The following is a 10468-nucleotide window of genomic DNA, read 5'->3' on the forward strand; positions in this document are numbered from 1 at the left end:
GCTGTCTTCTCACTTGAGTCTTCGTTCTTCTCTGGACTGGGAATTGGGATTGAAGACCTGTTTAATCTCGTCATCGTTTAAGCTGTTCTTATGGTGTCTTCTTTGAAATTGTTGTGCATTCTTGTATTGTATTCGGTTGTTCATCTAGATAGACTGGACAGCCTTCCATCATTTTCTTGCTTCGTCCCAGGAGTATTCAGGGGTTGTTTCGCAGTTGTTGAATTCTGTATGGTCTGATAACAGTTTCAGCTATTCTGCACGTTGAACTACAGAAACGCGTCTCTTCTTCTTCTTGTGGTGAATTTAAACACCTGCTTGTCCTTGCTGGAATATGTCCGCCTCCGTTCCGGTTCGGTGGACATCCATCATCTCTCCATATGCTGCTTTAAACAGTTTGCGATAGAAGTGCCAAGTATCTAACACTTTCGCAAAACCATTGTTATAACGCTTGTATGTGGCTTTCGTATGAATAAAGCTCACGGAAGGATACATGTTGATTAAGGACTCGTTATAGCAAACTTTTTCCCAGAGGTGTTATCGTCTTGGACCGTTGCTTCCTCCAAGGCCTCTTCTTTCGTCATCTCGTAAGATGACGTAGCAGGCACTCACAGTGTGTACCTTCCCCTCATGCCTAACCGCTCTTCTCAGTCCTGCCGTCGATCTGGCCGCAATGATGCTGCACCTTGTCTGCTGACTTCAGATCTAATACAATGTTTGTTCCTGATTTGATTATCTTACTTCTCTTACATCCCCACCTATTCTCTATTTCAGATGATATCATTATCTATTTTATTATAACCCTTACTCCCTTAAATTACGCTACAACTTTACAAACATTAAAATTTTTAATAAACATTACAAAAGTTATCATTTACTCTATAAAAATGTTTTTCTTATCACTGTTTTTATTTATTCATCTCTTCTCCCCATACTACTTGATTTTCTTAATACGCAGGTCATGGTTTTCTCATCTTCATCACGATGGATAGTGAGAGTGAATTTGATGGTGATGACGGCTAGTAAGTTATTGAATTCCTTCCACTACCTCATTTTATTATTCTAAATACAAGTACTTCGTATTATTTTTGAAAACTTCGCACCTTGACTCCGACTCCCGCGTCTTTTTCTCTGCAATCTCGTCTTTTTGGCATTAGCTGTAATAGAGCTTCAAAATATAAAATAAATATCTCCTTTTTTCCTTTCCTTTTCAAAAATGTTCTGTATTGTTCTACTGCATTGTTTTAAAGCTTAAATTTTTTTCTCAGTTGTACTTATCCCTTTCTCCTTTTTCTCGATACTAAACTTTTATGTTCCTTCCTTTCTCCATTATACTCTTCCTTATTGAAATCTTTTCTGAGTTAATCTTACTTCCTGCTGTTTACCTCCTTCCACGAAATAACATGTTTCTTGCTTAGCTTAATAATTCAATTCTCTTTCCTAATTATTACCTCCTGTCGACTTCTTATATTTATTTCCCTCATATCTTTATTTCAGTATCAATTTGTGGTACTTTCCACAAATCATATGTGCTTCACATATCCCCCCAAAATATATCCTCAACTATTTGTTCACCGTCCTTGACGGAACAAATTAGAATTGACTATCTCCTTCTTACCTAATTCTTTATTTCCTTCCTACTTCGTTACTTCCTTTCTTCCAAACAAATCAACTTCCTTCTCCTTTACACTACGTCTTTAAGAGAGAATCTACTATTATTTCGTCCAACTATTCACATGCTGCTCTCTATCTTCCTCCGTGCTTTCTACTCTTTCCCCAGAACACATTTCATTTGCAGAAGAGTTTCTTTAGTTGTTACTTTCCTGTCTTTTCTCCATAATATCCTTTTACCTTCCTATGAAATTTGTTTTATTTATTTAACTGAGAGAAGTGCATGTTAAAAGTTTTATTTGTGTGCATTTTTTTTCATACTCTTTGATTTCTGGACATGGTCCGCCCCTGGTAGCTGAGGGGTCAGCGCGACGGCATGTCATGCCTAACGGCCCATCTAGCATCGTATCTACGCAGTGGTGTGCAGTTATCTAAACCGTACCGTTTCTCGTGTATCGTACTGAAAGATTCTTTTAAATTTCCCGTTACTGGATTAGTGTTTTGTCTTCCTGTTTGATTCATATTGACTTGCGGTCTATAACCTGTTGTACTATAACTTGGAAATTGAGAAATTGGTACATGTGTAGTCGCAACTTGCTCTGTTCTCGTGTCACTCGCGTACGTTCGGAGGGTCGGCTGCCGTTCTGTTGTAATGCGCGCGTTTACCGTTTCTCGCTCCATATTATTGACGCAACCTCTTGTGGATATACGACTGGAATCTCATGACTTCTTTATGTTTTCGCTACTGCTACGGAAGATTGCACAACTGACTTGTTTACTTCTGGATTTCTGTCCATCACTATGTTGGATGATACTACCGATTCCGTTGCCTCACTACTGCTTTCTGTATGGTTCTCGATACACTGTTTCAGTTCTGTACGAAGCTGTTCATATTGTTTCTGATTTTTCGAGACGATGTTTTCAATGTGTGTATCGAATATTTGTAATGCGGCTCGTGTGACACGTTTTCCGACATTGAGCTTTTCCACGATTTGTTGCGCTTTACCGGACATCTTATGTGCTAAATTATCAACTTTTTGGCTAACATTAGACACTGCATCCTGCATCTGGTCAACATCAGAACGCATCTTTTTCTGGTCAGCCATTAACGATTGTATAAACTGGCGCAAGTCTCTCGCCTCTCTCCGGATTTTAGTAAACTATTCATTAACTTGCGTTCGTAGTTTTTGCTGATCTTCGCGGACTTTTTCGAATCCAGCATAGGTTTCAAATTTGAGACTATTTAAGCCAGCATTTGTATCTGTTTTTAAATCTGCTAACCTTGCATTTGTTTCAGTTTTTAAATCTGCTAACCCCGCGTTTTTTTCAATTTTTAAGTCTGCTAACTCTGCATTTTTCTGATTTACGACTATAGTGAGTTGTTTCAATATGGCGAACACACTATCTGGCACTTTGCCATCGTCACCTATCACTATTTGCTGTAAATTTTTTCGTTCGCGTCTTTCACGTGGCATCTTACCGACTTCGTACATAGTGTGATCGCACTTACACACACTCTTTCTGTTGGAAACAGTCCCATATGATTAAGAATTACTATATTTGGTTCAACGTACTGAAGTTGCTAGTCCTCTGATTCTACTTCTGACCCACTAAATCCGTCATTTGTTTATTTTTGTGCAGTCTCAGACTGTGATACCAATCGCGAAACTACCACCATTCCCTCTTATTTTGTAGAAACTTTCTCCGCCCATCACAAGGGCCCTACCATTAAACTGCATCAAAATCTCGGCACTGTCCTCCTTCCTAGTTCGTTTCCGCCAATCAGACGTTTTGTGCACACTCCAGACGCCTAAAAGTTACATGCGTACATAACATGAGTACCACTTGCTGTTCACGTGATCAGCTGCATCACAGGTTTTGTTCAATCCATTTGGAATTCTGAAATGCAATTTTCTAAAGCTTCTTTCAGTCCTACTTCTGGTGGCCCGTTACTTGCTCTCTGGTATGTGTCACCTGTACGGTCGCTGACTCCCGCTGCGGGACGTCCCCTAAGAGCTTTTTGTGGTGCCTCCCGTGGTGCGGCTTCTGCTTCTGCCCGCGCCTGCTTCCACAAAAAACGAATCCTCCCGCTGGTTGTTTCGCATTCTGCTCATTGACATGCATTATATACGAGCAGTGTGTTAATTCCGCCGATTGTCATCCCTTTTGCATTACATACTTATAGGCAAATCCGCTCATTACTGCCAAAGTAAGTTAGGTGTCATATTTACCTTCCGGTTATGATGCATAAAACTCTTATGTAAGGTGTGAAATTAACCATTTATTTTGCCACCTTACAACAGGTGTTAAAACTGTTAAACTGAAACTGAATGAAATGTTCAATGAATCGCTGTAGCTGTATTTGTACAGGTCACTTATAAGCACACACAACAGGTTTTGCAACTTTTGAGTTGCATCTTCTGGTGCAAATATCTGTACAAAATAGTTTTTAAAGTTAATGCAGTTATCTCCTACATCCTAAAATACTGAAAGACTCGACAAAAACATGGGAGAAAATATTACGCATTAAGGATCACATATGTCACACAAGAATGGTCTTATATATGTTAAATAAATGCAGCTCGTAAGTTTATGCCAAATGAAAGTACTTACAAATGCTGTGTCATAGGTTACAGTATGCCAATGCCGCAGAGTAACAATTGGCATCGCTAGGTAAAGACTTCAGCACTCCTCAGTTGAAAAAAAAAACATCGTCAAATAAAAAGACCATTGTCAATGATCAAAGTCATGTCTAAAATGATAGAGTAGAATTAGGAATCAGAACTAATCCTTAATTAAAAAAAAGTTAAAAGAGTAACTCAAATGAAAAATAAATGGGGACCATCCCCCTGTGACTTGGATCAACTGTCCAAACCGAGACTGACCTGTGTTAAGTCACGAACTCTGCACGTTCCAATTAAAATACGCTCTTGTCGGCCTATGTCAAGCAACAAAATTCTTCTCATAGATGTTTCTGAGGGAAGTTCAAATGGCCACTATGGGACTTAACTTCTGAGGTCACCAGTCCTCTAGAACTTAGAACTACTCTAACATTCTACGTGGTTTCTGTTTGTTCTAAGTCGTGTCTCCCTACCACTTTCGCGCAACGACGCTCTGAGCGTGTTTTTTAGGGATTTGACTAGTTTGAACCTGGGACCTGTTGCTGGTAAGGTGACGCCAGACCACACATGACATGTAGAGTTCAGAAGAGTTCAGTGAGACTAGCGATGATATAACCAAATACTTAATGATTTCAGTGTCAGATCCACTGCACTCCCTGTAAAAGAATCTTAATACTAACTAAATTTAGTGGAAGGGGTTCAAGGCTTTCCTATTTTTAGTTACCTGGTAAAATAACGTCGAAAAAGCAGTTAAGTTTACCATTGGAAATTTTATTCTACTCACAAAACATTGTTTATAAATTGCACTATTGATAAAAGGAAATGTTTTAATACAGAATGATGAAAACCAACTGCGTTCAACAAAAATGTGAACGAATATTCCCTGAGTGGGTTTCCAAGTTCTACAATGGATCGAAGGATGACCTATGCCATATCACATCTATAATCTAGGTTTAAATTAAGTTTCACAAAAGAGAAAACTATAAAAATGCTCTACATTGACCCTCAGTTATCTTTAATTACTTATCTAACTTGTCGTAAATTACAGTGGCTGATGTGGCTTCTCAATAATTATATAACAGAAAAATCATCGCGTTTCAGATTTTAACTTATATAGCAAATTTGAATACCATGAGCTTCAATTGACGATCGACACTAGTATTACGTAAAAAGGGGATGTAACAGATGAAACTTCTGCAGTTCTGAGTGAAGCCTTATGTGTTCAAAAATGCGGCATCGCATGCGTTCATTACCTTGTCGGTGATCGTCAGGGGGCGGCGGGCAGCACAGCTCCGCTCACCTCGCCGTCTCGGAAGCAACTCTCTCTTCTAACTTCTCCTTACTACAATTTACCGAAGTTGGTTTAAAAAAAAAACTATGTGGCTGTGTTTCCATTTGACCAATCAGGGTCTCAATGTTAACCTTAAGCTCCACCTACAAAAATTCTGTCTATCCAATGAGAAACGTTATACTTTTCGTGGTGGGGCAATGTTTTTAAAGTTTGCAACGTAACAGAGACGTGAAAAAGTCTCACGCTAAAACTTGCAGCTGGTGTGGCCCTTTTAGTGTTATCGTAAGATCTATACTGTTCTTCTGGAGGGCTCTATCTTTTAATATGGGCAGGGGGGTGGTCCTGTCGGTTATTTCTCGTGGTGGGGCAATGCTTTTAACGTTTGCAACGTAACAGAGGCGCGAAAAAGTCTCACACTAAAACTTGCGGCTGGTGTGGCCCTTTTAGTGTTATCGTAAGATCTATACTGTTCTTCTGGAGGGCTCTATCTTTTAACATGGGCTGGGGGGTGGTCCTGTCGGTTAGCTGGCAATGTGGATGTCCATCCCTTATCGTAGGGCCTTCTAGCTTAACACGGTTCTGCTCTCGGCTTCTGTTCTCGTTTCTCCGCTTGGAAAAGCGTCTGTCTCACGGTGGGAAGGTATGACATGCATTTAGGCATTCTTGTGTTAGTCTGTGGTATCCCATTTGCTCACTCGTTACTCGTATTACTTTGGTTAATTTAATGTCACGATTTATTCGGAGCTATGTGACATACTACTGGATTTGCTTATCATGCCAGGGTTTTCATGGAAGGTGTTGGATTTGCCTGACACCTTACATATCACCACCCTCCGAACTTAATTTTTGCACTGAAGTTAGGCAATGAGTGAATCGTTGTCTAAGTCAGTCAAAAATTGTTCCTTTATCTAAATTTTGTTGCCTACTGTTCAGCCACGTTATTCTGGTTCTATGCTAGTTTGTATTACTAATTTATATTTTTATATTCTTCCACATTATTCTCAAAAATATGTTTATATTGACAAGAGAAGAATATTTTTATGCTATTATTATTATTATTTATTTTTAATTATTTTCTTTCTTTATTTAAGTGTGAAGTTTGTTTTTTAAGAAGTTTGTTATCGAAAGTGAGGAGTCTTTCACATAGATTTTCTTAGAAATATTTTTTTTATAAATGTAGTAATTAAGTAAAATCTATTCCTAACACATTTTCTAAATATCATGTACAAGTAAAATGTTTTTGTTTCTAGACACTCATTTCAACATTGTTACACCAACAAATAAGAATTATTTCCAAGAATCGCTTTGACAAAGAAATATACATACAACAGTATTGAGATATTATCCTAACAAACGGTACAAATGTTAAAAAAAAGGGAAAACATCCAACAAGATAATTTTTTATTCTTTGTTTTTATAAGGAGAAAATAAGTAAATTATAGTTATTCTTTTATTTTTATGAGGAGAAAATAAGTGGCATATAGTTTTAGTGTTTATTATGCCTTACTTTTGTTCTTTATATACTGTCCATTTCAGAACTAATGACTTATTTTTATCGACAGTCTATTTTTTACTTAAGTCCATAGTCAATTACTGTTATTTTGTAGTTTATTAGCTGTCTGGTGTGCTTAACTTATTTAGTTTTTCACAAATTTCTTTTGCACAATTCCTACATCACATAATTTGATTTCACACATTCACACAATCCTATGAATGTTTAAGCATGAGGTTGGCGAATGTTTTTGCATGAAGGTGATGGACTTGAGCGAGATGGATGTGGGCAAGTATTTGATGTACAGCTTCGTTTGTCATTCCTTGTTGGCTTTGTAACAGTGTGTTGCTGTTGTAGAGGTCCCATAATGGAATGGAGCTGTGAGTGCAGAATCTCGTGGATTACTGGCTTTGTATGTGTGAAAGTCATCGTTATGTGTCACTGAGAGCGGTCGTTTTTCGTTGTAATACTTCGCAGACGACTAGTTTACAATAGGATAGGGATTTGGGAAGATATGTCGTCTACTCTTCACCCATCTTCTTTCTTGGTCTCAATCTTGCAAATCTTCAGCTTCTGTTCTTCCTGCTTTTTCTCTGCTTCTTACTTGGTTCTTGGTTTTTCTCTGGGCAGGATATGGAAATATTTATTGATAACTAGTCGCTTTGAAGTTCTCCTCTTAGTAACAGTTTGATAAATTGTTTGGGCGTGTCATTTTTACTTTGTGGAAGTTTTCTTCAGTTTCGTGCATCAGCGTGCTGTTTAATAGCAGTATTGTGACTTTTACACATATTTTTTTGCCAGTGGTGGCTTGCTCAAGTGGTCTTCTCGTCGGGCCGTTTTTTGCTCGCTCCGCTGAGTCGGGGCGTCCCAAGACCCTCACTCTGTGGTTCCGTGTTCTGTCCCAGCAGGGTTCCGCCACCCTGTGGTTCACAGATTTACTGCCCACTTCCGCTACAAGAAGGGCCCTCTGTTGGTCTCACTGTCCTTTCCCTTCTCTCGACGCTTCTACCTTGTGGGAATCGTGTCTTGCTAATTACGTCCTTTTCTTTCTTGATACTTCTCTCGTTGCAACTTGTGGGTCGTTGCATCTGGTTTTTTACTGGAGTTTTTCACAATGGTTCTTACAAAAAGTTTTACTTATAACCATCTAACATATGTCTAGTGTTGTGGCGTAACAAGCTAGCTACGCCACACTGAGGAGGAAGCCGAAAGGCACGCGTACACACACGCCGACTGGCGTCAAGTCTGGAACAGGATACGTTATGACTGCTATAAAGAAAATACGTATCTTTGGAATATACTTAACTTTTACTGCTTCCTTTGGTATACAGCATTCTTGACTATACAAATGAGACTCGTAAGATACATGCACTGATACAATTGGCGCCTTGCTAGGTCGTAGCCATGGACTTAGCTGAAGGCTATTCTAACTGTCTCTCGGCAAATGAGAGCAAAGGCTTCGTACGTCTAGTCGCTAGCAACGTCGTCGTACAACTGGGGCGAGTGCTAGTACGTCTCTCGAGACCTGCCTTGTGGTGGCGCGCGGTCTGCGATCCTGACAGTGGCGACACGCGGGTCCGACATGTACTAATGGACCGCGGCCGATTTAAGCTACCACCTAGCAAGTGTGGTGTCTAGCGGTGACACCACATCTAGTACCTACATTGTTTTACGCCTTCTTAAAAAGCTTTACAAATTTCGGCGCCCTTTCCATGTTACAATTCTAAGATATTTTGAGTCTTAACTTCTACAAGAATCCTCAAATTCGTTTTTTATTTTTGTGTAGTGTCGTGGTGTATAGCATTTTAGTATTTTATGCTGTTAGACTATCTACGTTTTATCCCTTCACCTTAATCTATGGTACTATTGGTGTTATTTTTGTTTTTATTGAAACTACTATCTTTTTCCCAACTTCCTCTCTCTTCATTCTTCTTCCTCCTGATGATCTTATCTGCAACATAATCTTGAAATATTGTGCTGATTATTTACCAGTAATAAAGTTTATCTTCAAACTTGTACTGAAAGTGTTTAATACTGCCAGTCTTAGGTAAAAATACCTCTGCTTTATCTCGTAAAATACCCTCTAATTCTATTTTACTGTGTTCTGAAATACCTTGAACTTCTTGCAATTTTTCGTCGATTTCTTTATGGACTTCTAACATGAGTTGAGGCGATTCCCCCCTTTTGTGCATACCATTCTAATTCTTCATCCTCTTTATCTCGCGTCATTCTTAATTGTTTGTTTATAACTGGTATTTCTTCTAATTTTAGCTTTTGCTCAAAGAGAAGTGTGACATTCCCGAATGTTACGCTACCTTTCCCCATATCTATTATCGCTCGTCTCTCGTTTAAAAAATCTGCACCTATAATCAAATCTACAGTTAGTTTAGGTATGATCATGAAGTTGGCTTCGATCTTTTGACCTTGACACGAAAGAGTTAACCTTGTTTGTCTCGTAACTTCCGCAGCATTGTTTCTAATAGGACCTCTTACTTTAATCTTACGTGTTTTCAGAACTGGCAATTCCTGATTGGCATTACACTGCATGAATAAATTTTCTGAGATCGCAGTCAGTTCACTTCCGCTATCAATTACAATATTGACTGGGATATGCTTTACCATGGCCTTCACAATTGGTTGAATTTGAATGGGTTGGTTCTGTTCTTCTTCTTCTTGCATCAACGAATCGTCCACTGAATCATACATGAGTCTTTTCAGGAATTTCCCTTGTGAATTCGAACTTTCTGTAGGGTAAGCTTCGACTGCTACTTCTCTCTCTTTTATTTCTTCTTCTCTATTTCTTCCTTCACTTACGCTTTCTTCAACATCCTCTACTTTTTCCTCATCCTCATCTATCTTCTCCTTCTTCGTCGCTACTTCCACATAATCGCATCTAAATGCTCTAATTATCACTTCATAACTTCCTTGGGTTGTGCGTCCACTAATAACTTATTTTCAACTTATGTCGACTGCGCATTATCCTCATTGAATTCGCTTTCCCTGGTTTCCATCTCAAATAGCTCTGCAATACTCATTACTTCGTCCTTTCCTCCTACATTCGTTGTGCATGCGTCTGGTAATTCATCTTCCTCGTCAGTATTCTCCCAATTAATTTCGTCCCAACACGATATTGTTATTTTCCTGTCTTCTTTTTCATCTGGTCCCTGCGGATTTGATTCTTCCTTCTCTTCTCGTGATAAGGTATTTACTTCTGTGTTCAAGGTGCTGCAATTGTCCTGGGTCGGTGCGTCATTCTCTTTGGCATGGGCGCTAGCTGTCAATTCGAACGTTTTTCGGTGTTTGGTGGTCTTACCTCCACCTCTTCTATCTGCATTCTCTTTTCTTGTTCAGCTTGTTGATAGTGGTTTCTTTGTTGATAATTTGTCGGTCTATTGGCGCTCCAATACCCGTTCCGGTTGTCGTTATCCCCTCTGTAATAGTTGTTGCCGTTCCTGG

The sequence above is a fragment of the Schistocerca nitens genome, chromosome 2 (assembly GCF_023898315.1).
Source record: "Schistocerca nitens isolate TAMUIC-IGC-003100 chromosome 2, iqSchNite1.1, whole genome shotgun sequence".
NCBI classification, from domain to species: Eukaryota; Metazoa; Arthropoda; class Insecta; order Orthoptera; family Acrididae; genus Schistocerca; species Schistocerca nitens.